Below are 22,335 nucleotides of genomic sequence, written 5' to 3' on the forward strand. Positions count from 1 at the left end.
CTTTCAGGACCAGGCAGTCGCAGGCCGTACCCTCCAGGAGGTCCCGTTCCTGCGGCGCGCTCACCGCCCGCCTAATCTCTACGCCTCTTTTATCACCCGGGTCCCGCTAAGAGTGTGGGACGCGGTGTGTGAGCTGCGTGAGCTCACCACCTTTCCATCGCCGTTCACTCCCATTGCTGGCAATCCGGACTTTACCCCGGGTTTGGAGCCGGGAGCTTTTTCCCACTGGGTGAGCGCGGGTTGCAGGGCGCTTTTCCAGATCTACGGGCCGGAGGGCGTGCTCCCCTTCCAGCAGCTCCGACAGGAGTTTGGCCTGACGGAGGGGGACAGGCTGCGTTACATGCAAGTCCGCCACTGGGCTCTTCAACCCCCAGTGCGTGACGTCGCTGCCCGTTCAATTACGCCCTACGAGCGATGGTTGGTAACCCGGACCTCGGACGCCAAGCTCATCACTGATTTGTATAAATTTCTCCAACCCCCGCCGTTTCATTACCATAACCCAGGGAGGGAGCGCTGGCACAGGGAACTGGGCAGGACCCTGAGTCACAAGGAGTGGGACAGGATTGCGTATCGGGCGAGGCACTCTGCGTACCACACTGGGCTGACGGAAACCTTCACTAAAGTGTCCACCTATTGGTACTACACCCCGGAGCGGCTCTATGAGATGCGCAAAATAGGCGATAAAGGTTGCTGGCGCGGCTGCGGACAGGAGGGCACCCTCACACACATTCTCTGGGAGTGCCCGGTGCTGTCGGCCTATTGGAAGGAAGTCTTAGATGAGGTGGATAGGCATTTTGAGATCGAGCTTCCGCGCTTCCCCGCGTATGTCTTGCTAGGCCTCCCCAATGACTTGATGTACCCGCTGAAATCCCGCAGGGGCAGGCAGATTGCGATTGCGCTAGGTTCAGCCGTTCAGAACATACTGATACTCTGGCGCACCCCTACTGCCCCCTCTATCACTGGTTGGCTGCATAGACTCTGGCAGGTACTGGGCATGGAGAAGATGTCGCTAACGGTGGCTGGGAATGTTGACCAGTTCGAGGAGCTCTGGCACCCCTTTTTGGCATTGCTGTCCACGGAATTTCACGAGCTCACGTGTCCACAGTATTTGCGCCTCCTTAGGCTGACGCCGCCGGCAGCTACGGCGGAGTGAATGTGCGGATTGGGGGCCGGGGGTTGGGGGCGGGAAGAGGGGTTATATGCTTCTAATGCTGACTTTCGGACGGGGATGTTGGGGTATTGTTTTCTTTCTTTTCCTCCTTTGCTCTCCTTTCTTCTTCCTTTCTGGGGTCGGGGGGTTGGTGGTACGGTATGCTTCTCCTTTACTGTGTTGCGGGGTGCTATTCGGGCTTGGCCTTGCTTAGGGAGTGGGGGTCTACAGGGGGGTCGTTCACAATGCCTTATTGCCTTATGTATTTGCCTAGTTACCCTCTGGGGCTTCCTGCCTCCCTGCTTTTCTTCTGACTCGCTGCAACGTTCCGCTTCTTGTATTGTATGTTTGCTTGACCTCCTGCTCCCCTCCCCGTGTTTTTGTGCCTTAATAAAATACTTTAAACCTAAAAGTGGCAATAACTCTTAAACAGCCTTTGAAGTTATTTTCTCCTTCACCTGTAACATTCAATGTATTAGTATACTCAGTCTACAAAGGGGTCATAGTAACAAAGACACACCATTTGTGTTTGAGTCAATTAAACATAAACCTCATGCAAACCATGTTGGGAGTGGCCTGTGTGTGTTTTTAGGTCTCGCCTAGCGATGCAGCGCATGAGCGGATCGCCTTGGCGAGATTTATTTTTGTCGATTTCTTTGCTGAAGGGGGACAGGACATGTGTAATCGTACGGAGAACAGGCGCTGTACATGCGTATGGCTCCTGACATTAGCCCATGGTACAGCAGATGTGAACACCTACAGAGGACAGGAGATGTGCACACGTACAACTGCCCACTCGCTCTCTCCCTCCCTGTCTCCATCAGGTCCCTTCTGCTTTTGTTACATGCTGCCCTTTCTGCATCCACAGCTCACGGCGTTAGCACAACTCCTGCTCGCTTGCTCCCTCCCTCCCTGTCTCTATCAGGTCCCTTCTCCTTTCATTATATGCCGTCCCTTCTTCAAGAATGGCTGCTGCGCCTTTCATTTCTCTGGTGCGCCTTGCCAAACTATTTTTTCAATATTAAGTGCTTTTAGTAAGCAGCGCGGCTCGAGTGGTTTGCTGCGCTGCTTATGAAAAACATACAACATTGAAAGCATAGACTTTAGCGAGCCGCACTTCTCTTTCCTCTGGCGTGGCTTGCCAAACTCTATTTTTTCAATATTATATGCTTTCAGTAATCAGCGCAGCATGCCGCCTGTGCCGTACTGGTTACTAAAAGCATATAATATTAAAAACATAGAAAAATAGATCGTGTTTTTTTTTTATCCGTCGCTCTCTGCCTGGGACTGACGCCTCTAAAGTACTGGTTCCTTCCCTTGTAAACAGGGCTGTTAAATTGTGTCCGGTGGGAGTAGGTTAACTGCCTTTTGCTTGAAATCAACTGTGGCGAATGCTTCCCTGCTCTGCTCAACCCCTTACAGACTGAAACTCCTTACTCCTACCCATACAGCTATCTGTGACAAGAATCCCACTTCATCAGAGCTCTACTTGCCACCCTTGAAATTCCCAGCTGTCAACATTTCAACTATCAAAGGCATGAGAGCTTTCTACAGTCTGATTGGGAACGGCGGGATCAGTGGGGAAAGGAATGACAAGTTTTGGATCAAATTAAATTTCTCTGGAACATATGGACTTTCCAACATGATCCTCATCACCACGCCTTGTCGTGCATGCTTCGTTTTAAGAGAAGGGTATTGTACGTCAGAAAGAAGCACTTCCAGACATCCAATCCTCAGCTGTCTCTGACAAGAATCCCACTCCCTCAGAGTTCTAGCTGCCACCCTTCCAATCCCCAGATGGCACATTCCAACTCTAGAAGGCATGAATGAGAACCTTCTCGGGTCGGAGTAGAAAAGGCAGGAATGGTTGGGGAAAAGGAAGGACAAGTTTGGGATACAATAAATGTATACAGGTGTGGGAGGGACGGGCGGAAACATAAGCGAGGAGGCCATATTGGTGTAATATTGGGGTATTTTTATTTCCAAAGATTGGCTTAAGGTGGACACAGGTGTTCTTTCAAATAACAACAAAGAAATAGGAGTTATTTTCCAAATAGGTCTTAACAAAAGTAGTTGTTCCTTCACTTATTGTTGTATCCTTGTCACTTGTTTATCTTGGGCTGGCATTCTATGTTCTGATTCTTGCTGGGGATTCTATGGATGGGCGGTTGGGGACGAGTGTTGGAAGATACTGTTGCTCGGTGGTTCTGTAAGCTGTCCTTCTACTACATCTGGAATAAAATACTACGGACAACATCTCACGCTTCGTTTCTAAGTTACTTCATAATATTTGGCGACAAGATGGGATTCTTTTAAGACCGGCAGAAGAAGACAGCGTTCATCTAGCTTCAAGGTATTTTTTTTAAACTTAATTTTGTGCGGGGAAAGCACCAGCAGCAGTTTTTATGTGTTGTGCTTCTGATTGCACCCGCGGCTGGCTTATTATCGTGTTGTGATTGCACCGGCGGCTGATTGAGATACAGTGCTTGTGATTGCACCAGCGGCTGAATGTGAGTAGAGATATTTTTATTTTTTTTATTTATTTCCTGTGCCCTGATTCAATTTACTCTTGTTGTGACTTCCGCTAAGGAGCATTTTCATTCTATCGGCACTTAATATAATACTTAAGGAAATACTTAAAGCTAACCGTCATCTTTGCTCGAGCCTTGGATTCTTCAGAGCGAGATCCGTACACTCATGAAGCTGACGTAGTTCTCATTATTGTGGTGCAGTGCATTCTGGATCATCCTGAGGTTTCTGGTGCATTGATTTCATCACGCACGCAAGGCGGCCATTTTAGATTGGTTTATTAGGCGTTTTCAACATTACAAAGCATTTTACACAGTTTTATTCGTATTTTATTGCGAACTTCAGTGATTCGCACACTTTCGTTTTAAAAGATATCTATCTCATTTTTTATACTAACTGAATTTGAGATATTTAATTGTATTTTAGACATTATCGTCAATTTGCAAAAAAAACAAGTTTATTTCTTGGCATTCATTCCTGTTATTCCACATTATACTGTTATCAAAATGTCCTCTATTTTAGCGCCTCCACATTTTTTACCGGTTGCAGGAGAACCAAAAATTGAATGGGAGTTATGGTACCCCATGTTTTTGGCATATGTGGAGGTATTGGAGGAAGATGGTTGTTCTCAAAAGAGAAAATTGGATCTTTTGAGGCATTGTCTAGGTGGACAGGGAATAAAAGAATTTACGAATTTGCCTCCTATTGAAGGATCTGAGGAGACTGATGTTTTTGAAATCGCTATTAAACAACTGTCTTTACGCTTTGGCAAGAAGATCAATACGGTAATGGAGAGATTCAAATTTTACTCACGAGCTCAAAAAGATGATGAGTCTATTGAAAACTACGTCTCAGCATTACGTGCTTTAGCTGGCTCATGTGCTTTTGACACTATCAACTATGAACAAGTTCTACGAGATCAAATCATGATGAAAACCAAGAGTAAAAAAATACAAGAGAGACTATGGTTGGGTACTGAATCTTCTCTAAGTTCTGTAGTTAACTTAGCTAAGGGTATTGAACAATCTGAGAAATTTGTTAATGAGATCAGAGGTCAAGCTCAATCTGTTTCGGTGAAAATTCAGGATTCCACTTCTGAAGTATCTGTGGTTAAGAACCAGTCCTATCTTAAGAAACCTTTGTATTCTTTTAAAAAAGAGGTGGAAATGAAAGAAAACAAGTGGGGAAAAAAAGAGTTTACCTCTTCTGAAAACAAATTTGCTGGGAAACGTAATTTCATAATCTGTTATAGATGTGGTAGTTTTGACCATGTTGGAAACTTTAGAAATTGTCCAGCATTAAAAAAAATGTGTGTGAAATGCAAAAGGGTAGGCCATTTTGGGAAAATGTGTAGATCCAATCCAAAAGTAAATTGTGTAACTTCAGGTGAGGATGGTATGTGTGAACAATTTAGTGAATTTAACTGCATTTCTTGTGTTGGATGTAGTGACACCAAGAGTTTTCCATCTTGCTTGATATCTATTAATGGTGAAGATATTCAAGTGATGGTTGATTCTTGTGCTTGGTACACTATAATTGGGAAAGAAGTCTTTATGAAATTAAGGGGGGACAAATAATTATTGCCTCCTGATATTAGACCTGCTGGTTAAACTGAAAAAAAATTGATTTGGAAGATTTTTTTTGGGCAGATTTAAATTTTCAAGGTAGAAGAACCAGAGGCAAGGTATATGTAGCTACTAAAGGTGTGTCAATTTTAGGTTGGCCTCATCAGAAGGAAATGGGGATGAAACTTGATCCTAATGCCTCACCTTCTGTGTCTGTCGTATCTGATTCTAATGAACAACTTGTTGCTAGTATTTCTAATGAACAATTTGTTGCTAGTATTAGGACGACTTTTCCTAAAGTTTTTGAGGAGAGTCTTGGTGAATTCATTGACTTCAAACATAAAATCATTCTTAAAAGTACTGCTATTCCGGTGAGACACAGAGTACGCAATGTACCTCTTGCTTATCGTGATAAATTGAAGAATATGCTAGCGGAGTTAGTGCATGACAAGATCGTTAAACCCATTGAATCTTCACTGTGGGTTTCTCCGATTGTTCTTTCTCTTAAACCTAATGGGGATCTTCGCTTGTGTGTTGATCTCCGCAGTCTTAACAAAGAGATTTGGACTGATAGACATCCTTTACCTAATATACACGAGTTAATCTCAACATTATCTGGGGCTTGTGTTTTTTCAACATTAGATTTGGCTAGTGCCTATCATCAGGTTGTGCTACATGAGGATTCAAAATGTTTAACAGCATTCATAACACTGGAGGGTATGTACCAGTTTTTAAGAATGCCTTTCGGTTTAGCTAGCGCTGCATCGGTATTCCAAAGGTTGATGAAGGAAGTTTTGGAGGGCTGTTCTGGTGCGATAGCTTTTCAAGACGACATATTAATCTATGGCAAAGATTTTGTTGAACATGATAACAACGGGATGAAGGTTTGGTCAAAAATCCTCTGACCCTCTGCACCTAAAGCATTATACAACATAGCATTTTTACGCACAGGAGGAAACTTGATGCCATCAATGGCTATAATATAGCTGTTGAAAGATTTATACCATTGAGTCCATTCTGTTTCAGATGGCCTTATTCTGAATGGTCCTGAGCAAACTCCTTCTCCTGTTGTGGGACGGAACAGTATGTCTGGGGAATTGGGAGTTGCTGATAGTACCTCTAAAGATGCTTACCAATGCATATGTGAACCTAGAAGGAGTTGTCGCACTAGGAATGTTCCGTTAAAAATGAAAGATTATGTGAAGTATTGATGTTTTTTTTTTATTGGAGGGGGAGGTGTGTTGTATCCTTGTCACTTGTTTATCTTGGGCTGGCATTCTATGTTCTGATTCTTGCTGGGGATTCTATGGATGGGCGGTTGGGGACGAGTGTTGGAAGATACTGTTGCTCGGTGGTTGTGTAAGCTGTCCTTCTACTACATCTGGAATAAAATACTACGGACAACATCTCACACTTTGTTTCTAAGTTACTTCACTTATTCTCTTCTTTGGTTTCTTCCAGGCGTTCTTGTATTCTGGATGGGGCCCCAGGAGGCTTGCAGAGGGAGTAAAGCAACAAAGGAAAATGTGGAAAGCATGATTGCGGTGATTTGGTGTTATCACCTTTCACCACACCCAGGTGGGAGAATCGTGCAAAAGAAGAAAGTGAAAAAAATATTTCTGATACTATGGGGAGTTTTTGTTGTGTGCCCAATTTCTAGACTCTTGACATAACCGACTTAGGGAGTTTCTTAACTTCTCTTCTGTGTGCTTTAAGGAGGGAAAGGGGGGGATGCCGGGAGGTGAGGTAATGAGAAGACATGCTTCACAAAAGAACCATGATGCCCACCACCCAACCTTCAGCCTCTTCTGTTTTACGTACCGCCTCTTGCCACAACTCTCCAACTTTCTTGGGTGTCCTCCGGGACCACCACTCCTCACTCCACACATCTGCGGCTTTTGCGGTTTCGGCGTCTTCCATAATGGCGCCCTCCCCTGCGGTGTCTTCCCTGTCGTTATCTCCTCCACTACTGCTTTTCTGCAGTCTTCTTCCTCGATGGAGTCCCTCATCTGTTTCCTGTTCTCCTTTTCTCCACCTCCTATGGTAGCTGATTTGGCCTTTTGCTGCACACACCCGCTTCTCAATTGGTCCGTTTGTTGTGATGATGCAGATCTATCCTGTGTGAGTGAAGCAAAGACAGTGTTTGCTTTCTTTTCCACCCTCGGATGTTGTCATCTGTACCCAGGAAGAACGGAGACCACAGCGGTGAGACAGGAGGTAAGTCGGGTTTTGGTAGGAGGGATTGGGACACTTCCTCACATCAAGACAGAAGTGGGGATACATGAGGGAGACGGTGTCCACATACTATTTTTCTTGGGTAAATGCCATCACCGTGCACAGAAGTTTGACCCCACTGAAATATGCTAAACTTGTGCACTTGTAATTTTCAGACACCGAGACACAGTCAGCAGTGCCTGCAAGTTGTCTGCTTTCCATTCAAAGCAGCAATGTGCCCGCGGGGAAGGGGCCTTTTATTTCCACCACCCGCTAGGCCAAAGATAATGGTTGAAGTTAAGGAGCCATCAGGCCTCCTATTGTTTGAATATGTTCCTCACTAGGTGCATCCTGGATTTTCACACTTTAAATGTAATAAAGGGGATACAAAGGAACAAAACTTGTTATCACTTCACAAATACTTAAGAGAGGCATGCTTTTCACTTTGTCTAGTCCCTTTATATAAGAGATATGAATGCACTCTAAGAATGTCTGATGTGTTGATCTGTCCTAGAATTTACACAAATAATTTAAAAACCACTATTTTATTTCTTTTATAGCGCTACTCATTCCAGTGCAGAGTGTCAGAGTGCCTTTCGTAACATATACATTATACATTGACAATTAATCATGTGTGCAAATCAATATGCAAGACGTGTTACACAAGACAGTGAGCATTACAAGAAGTAGGTGTCACATGTCCTTCAATACTTACTGTGCTTTATTAGAGGGATTACAATTTATGAACGGTAAGTAACAAAAGGATCTCTGTGTTAAAAACAGTAATCCACTTACCTATCTACATAAAATAAAACTCAACTGTGTATTATCTTATGTGTCATGGTATATTGATTTGTATAGTACCCTAGTCACCTGGGGAGGTTGGAAGGTGTGTGGTTCCCAAGGTGCTTACACAAAAAAATCAGGTCCTAAGCTTCTTTGACAATTCAAAGAGTGAGGAGGAGGCTCTGATGTACTGAGGGAGATCATTCCATGTCTTGGGCGTGATGTAGGAGAACGAGCAACCTCCAGTCATTTGCTTAGCAGGAGATGCTGGAGACATATCAACCCTCAATGCTTCTTTAATTCAAAACCAGGACTAGATGGAACACTGACCTTCAGAGTTATGTTACCATTATTATTTTTCCCTGAGATTTATTTGGCACACAAAGATCTCTGCAGCAGGTGCCTTATCCTCATAACATATCTTAAAATACAGACAACCAATTAATCAGAACAGATCTACTGCCCTGTTTCTCGTTGTTGCCATGTTCTTTGTGACAGAGTTTAAAAAACCCAAAATGTTTTAGTTGAAACCCAGATTTTGCGTGGGGGTTGTGGCTCTTTTTGGCACAACCTTGACACAAAATCTCATTTGTTAAATCTTGCAATGCGCTTAAATGTACTCATGATAGACCTGCTAAACGTATGTGTAAGGTTGTAATATCTGATGCAACATCTTGTGATGTCACTTCCTGTGAGGTCACTTCCTGTGATGCCATGTGCGATGTCACTTGCTGTGACGTCATGCCCTGTGATGACACGCTTCATGATGTCACTTGATACTACCTAACTTGGTTCATCCCCCCCACTTCATATTTTTTTTAATTGAGCCCTGGATGTATGCCATTATATATAATAGTAGCAGCCACAGCTTTAGAGATTCTTACTTAACCCCTTCACTGCGGCGGCTATTCCGCCGCAGTGCTAAGGGGGCGGGGCGGCCGCGCGGCGGCCGCATGCTGGTGACGGAACCGCTCCGTCACCAGCGTCGGTTGACCTGTGCTTGTGACGGAGCGGTTCCGTCATGGCCCGCCCCGCTCAATAGAACGTCAGCGCTGCGCCGAGCGGGCCATGACGGAACCGCTCCGTCATCAGCACAGCTCACCCGTAGCTGATGACGGAGCGGTTCCGTCATCAGCACTTAACGGGTTAAAAGGCACTTTAATTTCAGAGGAAGACAGCTGTGGACATCATTCTTCAGCTTGCATATGGTACAAAAATGCTGCAAGATATATATGTTACTTCAGGGAATGATTCCATGCTCTCATAATATATACCCTAAACACACGTTACCAGTAAATGGTGGTCAATTTATAGCATGCCAGTTTCTAATATTTACTACCTCCCGGTGTCACATTCTTCCTCAATATCATGCCTGTCCCATGATACCAGGCTGCTTTTGGAGTGAAGGGATCACGACTTTAGCAGAGAATGCAGCGGCTGCCACTTGTTCAGCTGCCACAGACCTCAGCAGAGGTCAGACAACCGGAATACACTTATCAAAATATCTAGTGGGCTCCTCGGGCCAGCTGACATTTTTTTTTACAAAGTGTTTGTCCTTGTGCCTCTGAGTTACTCTGGTCATTACTACTGAGACTTGCATTTCTGAAATGTCCTTTAGGCCTCCTTAAATATGCTGGATATTTCCTGGCCTAGGCCGGCACCTCCCAGAACCACCTGCTGTGATCTGGCAGCACTGACGCAGTACTGCAGGGGGTGTTTATGAGCAGTGTTATATTTGGCTTCTGGAATGGCAGTATCCGGTAGCTTGCTGTAGTTCCCATTACCACCAGCGGTAATATGACCTACCTTTTTATGGCAGGCTTAGGGGTAGCCTTAGCTATCTCAACAGACGCTAGTAATAAAAAAATTCCTAAAAAAAAATACACACACATAGTCATAGGAAACTGTTCATTTCTAAATCTGAGGGCCACCGGAAGGCTGTTTATAAATAATAATGAATTTGTGCACTGCAGCACATACGAAAACCTACTGGAAGGTAACAGAGTTGCTGAGTGGAACCCATGGTTAGAGTGGCACAGAAGACAGGATTTATCGAGCCCGCTGATATTTGCCCAACACCCTGCCACATCAGGAATTGAACCCTGGTCCCCGGCCGACCTCGGGTACTGGGTCTGCCGCCTCTAACCAGTGAGCCACACTACTCCACTAGGACCAGCATGCATTGAAAATCAGTACACCAGAGGCATATAAAGGCGTAAGCATGCAGAGAATGCTGGGACTTTGAAATATATTGTAGATGCAGTGTTTGCCCAAGAAGAAGGAGAAGGAGGCTCGGAAACGCATTGGCAAGTGAAAGTTTCGGAATGAAATGCCAGTTTCATGAAAATAAAGGTTTTGGAAAAGCGGCTTCTGCGGAGAGCGTCCTCGATGCAGGGCAACATTTGGAAATAATTGGATATGTGATCAAGGGTGGGATCGCCCGAAACGCGTAATGGCAGCTCTGGCTGAAGAAAAAAAAAAAAATCTGCGCAATACCATATATATATATATATATATATATATATATATATATATATATATATATACATACACACACACACATACGCACACACACGCACACACCCACACAGGGGGACTTTGGGTAGCCCTCTTCATTAAGTGGTCTGTTTAGCTGCTGTTCACAGTTTGATTTCACCCATTAGAGGATACAGAACGGGAAGACTAAGTCAAAACCATTCAGCCATTGCCTCTCTTGCACTGTGAGTGATAGCATTTTATCTGATCACATATGCACGCCCAGTGGCAGCTGGCAGGGAACAGTGGTGGGGGGTTAGAAAAAAGACTTACCTGATGGTCGCTGGTCAACAGCTGCCGCCTCCCCTCCATCCTCAATGTTTTCCTGGCTCCCCGAAGCTCCCAGGCTCACAGACTCCACTAGCCAATCACAACGTTTCTGTCACCAGCATAACAGCAGTGTTGTGATTGGTGTGAGTGCCATGTTTGGGCACTCAGACAGGGAGTTGGAGCCTGTGCATGTTCTCCACCCAGGCTATGCAGTACTCCTCCCTCATGTCACATCATGTGAGCCCAGCCCGTCCCACCCTAAACTGGCTGCATGGTAAAAGAAAATGGTAATAATGTTCTGTTATTATCATTTTATTTTACCTTTGAACTGCTCAGAGAGCAATGGGGCGCCGCTTAGCGGAGGAGCCGCCGCTGTGCACATCTGTCTATAGGGAATTGTACTTCAAGGCTAGTCCAATGGCCGTTCTGTTCTTTGTGCATCTTTTTTATGTTTTTAGTTTGCCTACTGAGTTTAAAATATGTATTCAGCTTTCATCAGTTCAATCCTATGAGCACTTTTTCTTTGTGCTAATATAAATCATATTTTCTGTAAAGAGGTGTAAACTAAGCAGGGGTTCTATAACAAATTTAAACTAAGCAGGGTTTCTATACCAGTTCTATGTATGCCTGCTAGGATGCACCCACACTTGATAAATCAATCAGGGGTTTGTGAAGTGCACTAAACACCCGTGAGTGTCACAAGGCACCGGGGGGGGGGGGGGAGTTGGGCAGCTCCATCCCATCAGAAGAGCCTGGTTTTCAGGCTCTTTCTGAACGCTTGCGGTGTGGGGGTTTGTCTGATGCTGAGGGGGAGTTTGTTCCATGTCTTGGCTGTGATGTAGAAGGATCACCCTCATGCTCTGATTCTGCGGATGCAATGGATTTCAGCCTGGGCAAGATCGGCAGAGGGGAAGCTTCTCTTGGGTGCATAGAAGAAGATTCTTTTGTTGACTTATTGGGGTCCAGTGTTGTGGAGGGATTTGCAGGTGTGGGTGGGAAGTTTGAAGGTCACTCTCTTTTCAACTGGAAGCCAGTGGAGTTCTCGTAGGTGATGGGTGATATGGTGTTATGGTGGGATGCCGAGGACGAGTCTAGCTGCAGCGTTCTGGATGGTCTGGAATTTGAGGAGTGGGGTTTTGTTTATTCCGGCATAGAGGGCATTCGCGTAGTCCAGTCTGCTGGTTATGTATAAGTGGGTGATGATCTTTCTGGATTTCGGGGATCCATTTAATGGTTTTGCGGAGGATGCACAGGGTGTTGAAGCACGAGGAAGACGCGGCATTGAACTGACAATTCGTGGTGAGGGATGAGTTAAGTATGATGCTGAGGTTCTGGGCATGGTCCGTGGGGGTGGGGGGGTAGCTGATTGTGGTGGGCCACCAGGTATTGTCCCATGTGGAGGGGGTTGATCCGAGGATGAGGATTTCCGTTTTTCCTGAGTTGAGCTTTAGGCAGCTGTTGCTCATCCAGGAGGCTAAGTCTTTCATTCCTTCCAGGAAGCTGTGTCTGGTGAATTTGGGTTGGTTGGTAAGGGAAAGGATGAGCTGGGTGATGTCAGCGTCGGATACTATGCTGAGTCGTGTTTTCTGACAATGGTGGAGAGAGAGGAGAGCCATGTAGATGTTGAAGAGCGTGGGGCTGAGTGAGGATCCTTGGGGTACTCCTCAGCAGATCTCTGTGGGTTTGGAGAGGAAGGGCGGGAGTCTGATTCTTTGGGTTCGGCCGGTGAGGAAGGAGCAGATCTGGTCAAGGGCGGTTCCTTGGATGCCGGTATCGTAGAGTCTGGCGGTTAGAGAGCGTAGGAGATGGTGTCGAAAGTCGCTCACCGGGCAAGTAGGATGAGGGCAGCCATGTGGCCTTGGCTGAGGAGGGTGCAGATGTCATCTGTGGCGGCTAGGAGGGCCGTCTCTGTGCTGTGGTTGCTGCTGAATCCGAATTGGGAGGAATCGAGGATTGCATTGGATTCTATGTAGTTGATGAGCTTATAGTTGATGATCTTCTGGGTGACTTTGACTGCGGAGGGGAGGAGAGAGATGGGTCAGTAGTTCTTGAGGTCTGTTGGTTCTGCAGTGGGCTTCTTGAGGAGGGGCTTGATTTCAGCATCTTTCTAGTGTTTGGGGAAAGTGCCTGTTTCAAGGGAGCAGATGATGGTACATCGTAGTTCAGGTGCTATGGCGGAGGTGGCTCTGTGGAAGATGTGGGGCGGGCAGGTGTCAGTGGGGGCTCCTGATTGTATACTTCTCATGGTCTCTGCAGTGTCTTCTGTGGTGACAGGGGTCCAGGCAGCAATGGTGGGCTGGGTTGCGTTGCCAGAAGTAGAGTAGAGTCGGTACACTGTTCTTCTAACATTACTTGCAATGTCTTTTTTCAATTTTAGGCAGCTGTATGGTTTCTTTTAAGGTCTCGCCTGGTGTTAGCAGCGCGCATGATCTGCTCTCACCGTACGAGAGCTTCTTGGAATCAATACGGTTCCAGAAGTCGTGTATCAGCTCCGCCTGCAATTTTCATTGGTGTGCGTCGTTTTCTCGTCAGTAATTATGTAACTATGCCGAACATTCCTCGTTGATTGCACTAGAGGGTTTTTAGTCCCTCTTGGTTGCCACCCTGTCCTCCTTAGGCCATGCCCACCGGGATTAGATATTTTGCTGGTGGCGGGAGATGGCGGGTTTCATACTTACTCTTTGCACTTTTTTTTTACTAGTGCATGCGTCTGCATGTTGGGTGGACTTACTACTATTGGGTGGTATTTAACTAAATGTTTTGTTCAGGATCGGTGTGTCTTGCGTGTGGGCTGCATTTTTTAAAATACTACTACTACTTGCAATACTGTGCTATACGCTTTCTTGTTCACTTTGTCTCCCTACCCCCAACCCTCTGAGATTGCTTTTTAAAAATGTTTAACTAGTAGATCCCGTGATTTTTGATAATTTTAATTAGTAGATTAAGAATTCACAGAACGTTGTACCAGCACAGAAGATCGAACTCGGGTCTCCAGCTCCCGCGTCCGACTCCAGCCTCCTTCTGTTAAGCTGCATTGCTGGCCCCTTATACACTCAAACAGATCATAAAACCGATGGTAGCTCCAGGTACAGCTTCTTCCTTTCCATGCTGTCTGTTGCATTTCATCTCACTGACCAAGGGTTAGTATTCATGTGAATGAAGAGGCTACAACTCTAGCTGGCAGCAGGCTGTGCACTCACCCCTTGAGGCGTGACTAAAGCATGGTTGCTCTTCAGCTTTTGACTTGTTTTGCTCGGTTGCTGTTCACTTTCTATGTTGTATATACTTCCTGGCTCTACCACCACTCTCTCTCGGTGCTTCATCCCCCTACCCCTCCGTTACAATCACTCACGGGGCTCCAACCTGCTCTTGTCTGACACCAAGCCCGCCGCCTCACACATCGCAGTTTGCCCCCTCCTTGTTTTTCGGAACAGCTGCTCTTCGCTCCCTCCCCTGGGCTGCAGATGCCTCCTCCTTCCTACACCACCTCACCCCCGCTTTTATAACAACAAGATGAGGACGCTGCCACTTATCCCTTTGGCTTGAAATCAAACACACTACAACTGCTTAGAAAAAACTTTTGAAGCCCTTACCACCAAGTTGGTATATCTAACCCCTGCATGATCTTTCAATATACCTGTGATTTAGTTTTGCTGTGTCTGTTTGCTGGATGCATTTCCTCAGTGTACTCTCTCTAGTGCATGTGTTAATACAGCTCCTCGAACTTTCCTCCCCCCCCCAATGAGTGTGACTTTAACTCTAACTCGTGCTTCGTTTAAGCGCTCCTATCCCTTAAGGTAGAGTCTGTGCAAAATCCACTCCTTAAAAAACTACAAAAAACTCGTACCACCAAGTTCGTATGTCTAACCCCCACCAGAAATGTTGATTTTTGCGTACCCGTAGTTTAATTGTGTTGTGTCTCTTTAAATGTACACATTTCCTCAGGTGCTCTCTCTAGTCCAATTCTTCCTCTCCCCTTCTTCATTCCTTTCTCTTCCCGCATGAATGTGACGTTAACTCATGCTTAGTTTATACACACACAACGCAGTATGCTCTAAACCTGGTTATCCAAAATAGTCCCCAGCCCCGGCAGTGTCAACAGGACGGTTCTTCCAAATCACAATGTGCAATGCGAACATGATGTTTGAGAACTGTGGTAGCTTTGTACTCATATGGCCAGAAAACAATTTTTTATCATCCTCCATATTTGTTAGTTATAAAATTATCTTTAATATTAAAAATATATGTGATGCACATTCAGTCCTTGGATATCGATGCTACCATAACCTCTAACACGCTTATCTGTGTGTTTTACGGGACTGAAACCAAAATAAACTTTAGGAAAATAAACATAAACTTCAAACAAGGTCGGTAAATACCCTTGTAGTACATATTCATTTTCTTTCTATTGGTAGACACCAGTTTTTAATTATGTATTTTATTTCTGGATATTTGTGGGCACACAAGTAACTTTAATAGCAACCTTGTTATTAGCTGCTGTCAAGTCTGCAGACATAGTTGATCAGACAATGAGCATCTTTGTAAAGGGTGTGTTCAACTCTCGAAATGTGAATTTTAAGATACATTTCTATTCTTTGAAACTCTACACTACACCCACACACTCATCGCTTTAATCAAAGTTAACCAGACGTCATTACTTATGACTGAACATCCCGAAATTCACATATTATGGTGCATCACACAGTGTATCGCACAGGTAACACGGGCCCTTGTGATTTTGATGGTGATGCCACTCAGTAACCGTCGAGAGAGCATAGGCATGCACTACGTAGATGAACAATGGGCTACTCAGATTGTAACTTCGTAAGGAACTGTGCATACATTGGCATTATAGGATCATATTCCTGTCGTTCGAACGATATACTTTTACCATTGCATGTCAACAAGTCGGCGAAACACTAGACGACTTCGCAACAAGGCTGAGAAAGTTGGTAACACATTGCGAGTTTGACAAATTCGATAACGAGCAAGGAATCAGACTACGGATCATAGAAGGCTGTCACGACAATTCCTATGATCACAACAGGGCATGACGTGGCATTAATGTATAGACAGTGCTGCAGCTGTGTCCCTGTTACCAGTGGTAGTCCCTCATTCTTAGTCCTCCATCCTGTGCTACAGCTGCATCCCTGTTCGTACATTCACTACACTCCAAACCTAAAAACAAAGGTTAAAGAAACTGTCATTTACAATACCAATAGCTCTAACTCTAAAAAAATACGAGACCTGTTGCATTGCAAATGCTTGTTTTCTTTTCCTTTTTGAAGCATATGCTTGGAATACAAAATAAATCATGACAATCTTTCCTGCCCAAGCCAGGCCTATTGGTTTTGCCAATGCTTGTAATTAAGCCCCAGGGCATCGTTTGCTCTGCAAAACTAAACTGTGTTTTACTGTGCAAAACCTTGATGACCTGTGCCAAGGAATGTCCAAAAAGCAACAGCTGTTTTTGTGATTTGTTTATTTATATGCTGCTGGGTTGCCCTGTCCCTTCAAAATCTCTTTTGGGCTCCTGTTTTGTTTGGCCCCGTTTTATCAGACATTGCGTGTTGGATAACCCGCACGCCTCAAACATACTAACAGCGGGTCTGCTCGCTTCCCTGGTGCTAGAATGATCTGGTATTACAATTCCGTTCACAGCTGATTTTGTTTCCCATTACAGCTCACTCCCCTTCTGTTAAAACCCAACCCACACCCACAATTAGTTCTATTCTCCTGTCTGGGCCTGTGACTCAAGTGGTAATAACGTCACCTTAAAAATAAAAAAAAACTTCCCGGATGTCTGGGGTTTCTTTTGCCTGCAAGAAATTAGGGGCCTAAACTAACAGGCCTAGGCGCGCGGTCGCTGTTTAAACCATAAGCCCAAAGAGGGGATCATTACCTGCCACTAATGAAGGGGGCGCTAACTGCTTCCAGGCCAGTTCTGTCAACTCTGAGTCTAGGGACTGTGGTTGCGGGAAAATAGCCCCGGGCCCACGCATTTTAATGTACCCACATATTTCATCCTAATTAGAATGTTCCAGGACATTGGACACACCCCTCTGACTTTTGGTTTAGCCTCATTATTCGTAATATTCGCCACTCACATAGTACAAACCACAAATTGAATTATATGTCGGCACTTAAGTAATATGTGTTATTACTTACGAATGAAAGATGAAAGGCTGCACAGCCCTACTGGGACCTTAGCCTAGGTTGCAGCTTTTAATTGGCTAGCAGATGTTTTGCCGATATTGAAACTCGCAGTCAGCAGCATCCCCATCCCTTAAAAATTCAGTGATCCAGGGAAAATCTATTTTTGTCTTGTTACACAAATTGTTAATATGTTTAATATAACTGTAAAAACAGACTGTAAGGCGTCCTGCATGATAATATCTCCCCATCCATGAAAGCCCAGAGCTGCTGGTGCAAGCAGCAATGCATGCACCAAAGATATCATTTTGGAAATGCATTTTCACGGTAATTTAATTTATTCCATACACTAGAAAGCAATTTTTTTATTTGTAAGAATATTTTCACTTTATTTATTTGATTTATGATATTTATAGAGGCGGTCCTAGCTGCAGGGGCAGCAGTGCGTTTCACATGTAAAGTTTCGATGCATACATAGAACATTTATACCATCAGCTTCTAATAAGTGTATCTTTGATTATTCATGGCAATCATAATTTTTGTTTCCCAAACATACACCTGGGGAGTCAATCAGTCAGTAAAACATTTTTTGATTTAACAAAGAAAATCGTAAAATTGAGAACACAATTCAATATACAAATAATATCAGCAAGCAACACAGTTAATAAGACCATGCAGAGTATAGCAAAATCACAGTTAAATCGATCACAAAACACCAGAGAGATACCAAGCCAGTGGCGGCCGGCACAGGTAAATTAGGTGAGACGGGGCGGGATGAGGGGGGAAGTCGGCATACACCGGGATAGGTAAAATTAAATAATAAAAAAATAAAGGCAAAAAATAATTAAAACCACTTACCTTGCGCTCGCGCATCGCCAACTGGTCTTGATGCAGCAAGCGCAAGGTAAGTGCTTTTAATAATTTTTTATTTAATTTTACCTATCCCGTCGTCTGTCGACTTCCCCTGCCTCTGCCCCCGCAATACCGCCCAATGCTCTTACCTGTGCCAGCCGCCACTGTAAAAGAAACACACATTGGGCGTTGATACAAATTGTGAAAACAATAGCGTTGGTCTCACTTGCTTAAAATTCATGGGTAGCAAAGGGGGGGGGGGTACATATTTGTGACGTTATTTGCTGAATTTAGGGCAAATCATAATAATATGCAAAGAGTCAGAAATAAAGACATTGTCACAAGTGCACACAGGTAAGTCAGAATCGTAGAACCAGCCACAATTATTGAAAATGAGCTGAGAAATCAAATTAGGCCTGAAAAGAATAAACAGCTTTTGATGGTGATGAGACATAACCAAATTTAGCATGGGTTCCCTGCCGCTTACAGATTTAACCAATATAAAATGGCCTCTGGAATACTTGGTTAAAGCAAGGGCCTCCCACACCACTGCCACTGTTTAACCCAGGTAATGTTCGCTTTAACAATATGGCCCGGATTAAAGTAAAGCTCCAGTCTCCCTTAACCTCTCAGGTTAGACAGAATGTAATGCAACCACTGGAAATGTAACGTGTTATCCAGGCCCATGCAATCATGAACAATTAGTCAATTAAGCTCCAATTCATCCTTCAGCCAAACTGAAACCCAAAGGGGAAAGGGGCAGAGGCGAATGAAAACAGATATGTATCCCATGCCCAGTTCTTTATGGGCTATCACTGTGTGCACCTTGGAATTTCTTTAAAGCCCTCTAAAATCGTGTTTTCTTTTGTTTGAATGGGAACAATGGGTCCGCAGCCTCAAATCTCCCAACCAAAACTATGGGGATACATTTAGCTTTAAATATACTCTGTCTAAAAAAAATCGGCAAAATGTAATATTGCATTGTGGCACCGAAAACAGTTTCTTCATCCATAAGTTTGTGGTTTGCAGCAAATTAATTTGTAATTACACTTGTATTGTTTTAGCACAGTCAGATGCAACACTTGCAGGCATGGAACATTTCTAATGGATTGAGAAATGCTTTATCCAAATTCACCTCTGCCCCCCAAGGATATAACAAGCTCTGGTTTCAACTGCCACAGTGTGACTGGCGCCACTCAGAGTGTTGCATTTGAGAAGCGCATGCACGCTTTCTGGCACAGAGAAGTGTTGGCAAAGTTAAAAGAGACCTTGATGCACGAAAGTACCGTTTTATTCCATGCAATGTATTTCTTATTGTTAGAAATTGGGTCTTTAATTGGCAGTGGTTGTCACCCTGTCCATTTAGGGACTCTCACTCTAGTCAGGGCAAGGGAGTCATACAGCTAAAATAACCCCTGCTCACTCGCTTCATAGCTTGGCACAGAGCAGTCTTATCTCAGAGGCAATGTGTAAAGTATCTGTGTACAAACGCACGCGCGCACACACACACACACACACACACACACAGTAAAAACACTACAAAAGGACTCAACACCAGTTTAAAAAATAGCCAGTATTTATCTGAATAAAACAAGACCAAAACAACAAAAAACCAACATACACAAGTCAAGAAATCACTTTTAAAAGGTTAAATGCAATTGTAGATCCTTAAAATCATTAGATTCGCTTGACTAGGCAAAACTACCTTAGATGCGTTAAAAGTCAAAGACGCTGCAAGGCACAGGGTAGGTGCAGCATCGGAAAAGGCTATGAACAGTCAGTTTCTTACTGGTGTAGGGGAGGTGATGCTTTGGTTACTTACTGCTTAGGCATGGGAGGTGAGGCATTGGTTCCTTACTACCACAGGGGAGGTGATGCGTCATCGGTTTTTTACTGAGGTGCAGTGTCAATGATGAAAGTGACATTCAAGGATGGTGCGTTGATGATGCGTCGAAGTCAAGTCGCACTGCGTCAGTTTCACAGGGGCGAAGCAGGTGCTGCATCAGAGTCAGAGTGATGCACCACAGATTTCGATGATGAGGTGCTCTAAACTCGCGCAGTGGCGATTCTTTGGAGAGGCTGCAACAGAAATCTGGGGCCTGCATTGTAAGTCACGGACTGCATTGAGCGCAACCCACACTTTGGTGGAGTCAGCAGCAATGCATCGCGTTTTGCAAGGTTCTGTCGAGTTTTGCAAGGATGCTCCGATTTCGACTAACGATGTGAGCGATGGGTTGATTTTCTTCTTGATATCACCAGAAGTCACATCCAAGGGTCCAGGTCCTGGATTTGGCACCACTTGTGCCCAGGAGCTTGTAGGTGAGGTATTTGATGGCCCTGAAACTTCTTAACAGGAGACAAGCTCAACTCAAGCTGTCAAGCTGTTGGAGGACCTCAAAAAGCAGGATGTAGAAAGCAAAGCCCATTTATTTCACTCCCAGGACGGATGCAGCAAGCAGCAGGCCAGCCCAGCAAAGCAAACAGCAGAGTGGCAGTCCATCCTGACAGCATCCATCTCTTCTTCCTGGCAGAATATCCTAAATCCTGAAGTGTTCTGAGTTTAGGGTGTCATAGGTCCAGTATTTACACTCATTTCTGCCTTTGAAGTAGGCACACCTCAAAGGAAAGTCTTTGTAGTGCCCAAGACCCTACTTTTCCCTGCCCTGGCTCCAAACACAATACAGGAGGGTGGAGACAGCTTTATGGGAGCACAGCCCCAGCCATGTTCAGGTGTCAGTGACAGCTCCCCCACCCCTCTAGCTCAGTAAGACCCCACAGCCTGGTGATGGGCAATCAAGTTATGTAGGGCACACCTCATCTCCCTTTGTGTGACTGTCTAGAGCAGTGATACTCAAAGTACGGCCCGGGCGGCGAATGCGGCCCTCCTGACATTCAAATGTGGCCCTCGGTTAAGAGCAGCACTGGACTGCTGTTTACTTCAGGGAGCATCAACATCCAGAAAGATGTTAAGTATCTGGGGAAGATTTTATTTACAAGCTAACAAAAGTAAAGGAAAATAATTTAATAAAGTATCCTGCAACCTTTAACCACCTACAAAGCCTCATTCCCATCCTGCTAACATCAATGTGGCCCTCTAGGTCACCACAGACGATAATTTGTGGCCCCTCAGAAAAAGTTTGTGAGGATCTTTGGTCTAGAGTTAATGCACAAACAGTCCAACTGTCATCGTGACCCAGACTTGTATTCTACAGACAGGCAGATACACAGAATGGATAAACAAGAAAAAGCCCACTTTCTAAAATTGGCATTTTCAAACAAACAATTAAAAAAACAACTAAACCAAGATGTTTTTTTAAACTTTGAGTCCAGAGACTCCAAACTCCAACTCTCAATCAGTTCCTAATGGGAAATTACACTTAAAAGATATTTCAAGGTAATCCCCATGTTATGCTGGGAGAGTTATTAGCAGCATTTTAATATTAGGACATGTAAAACACACCAGTAAATGTCCTACCTTTTAAAGACAATGCACCCTGCCAATGGGGCTGCATAGGTCCTACCTTAACCCGTTGCATGCTTGTGACGGAACCGCTCTGTCACAAGCCACGGGTGAGCTGTGCTTGTGACGGAACGGTTCCGTCACGGCCCGCTCGCCGCGCCTGCGCGGCGCGAATTCCGCGCGTGCGCTGACTAATTAATGGGCAGGCGGGTTCGTGACGAAACCGTTCCGTCACAAGCACAGCTCACCCGCGAGCCGTGACGGAGCGGTTCCGTCACAAGCACGGGACCCCCGCGCGACCGCCCCCCCTCCTTAGCGCTGCGGCGGAATAGCCGCCGCAGCGAAGGGGTTAAAGGTGACTTACATGTAGTAAAATAAAAGGTTTGGGCTTGGCAAGTGGGAGTACTTACTAACCATCAAAGTAGGGGTATTTCTTGTAAGGAAAGTGATCACAAGGTGGTGAAACCAGAAGGCTGGTCAGTACTATTGCAGGGATACCAGAAGGTCAGATTCTAATGCCCTCACACACCTGTTGGGATGTCATGCTTCATCATTTGATGCTCCTTGTCCGGCCGGCGTTGCAATGCATGAGGGGTTCGTTGTCAGAGATCTTTTGATCCAAATACTCCATTTAGGTGAATGCATGAGAGGGGACCGTGCGGAAAGGTGACTAGTGGAAAGTGAATTGTGTCTAAAACACAGCAATGGCAGGTCTGAGCCATGTTTAATGGGCCACTAAGTAAGTGGCACCATCAATGCTGTAGGCCCACGAGTAGCATTTGATTTACAGGCCTTGGGCACCCATGGTGCACTCTACTAGG

Source organism: Lissotriton vulgaris, chromosome 1_1 (genome assembly GCF_964263255.1).
Source record: "Lissotriton vulgaris chromosome 1_1, aLisVul1.2, whole genome shotgun sequence".
NCBI classification, from domain to species: domain Eukaryota; kingdom Metazoa; phylum Chordata; class Amphibia; order Caudata; family Salamandridae; genus Lissotriton; species Lissotriton vulgaris.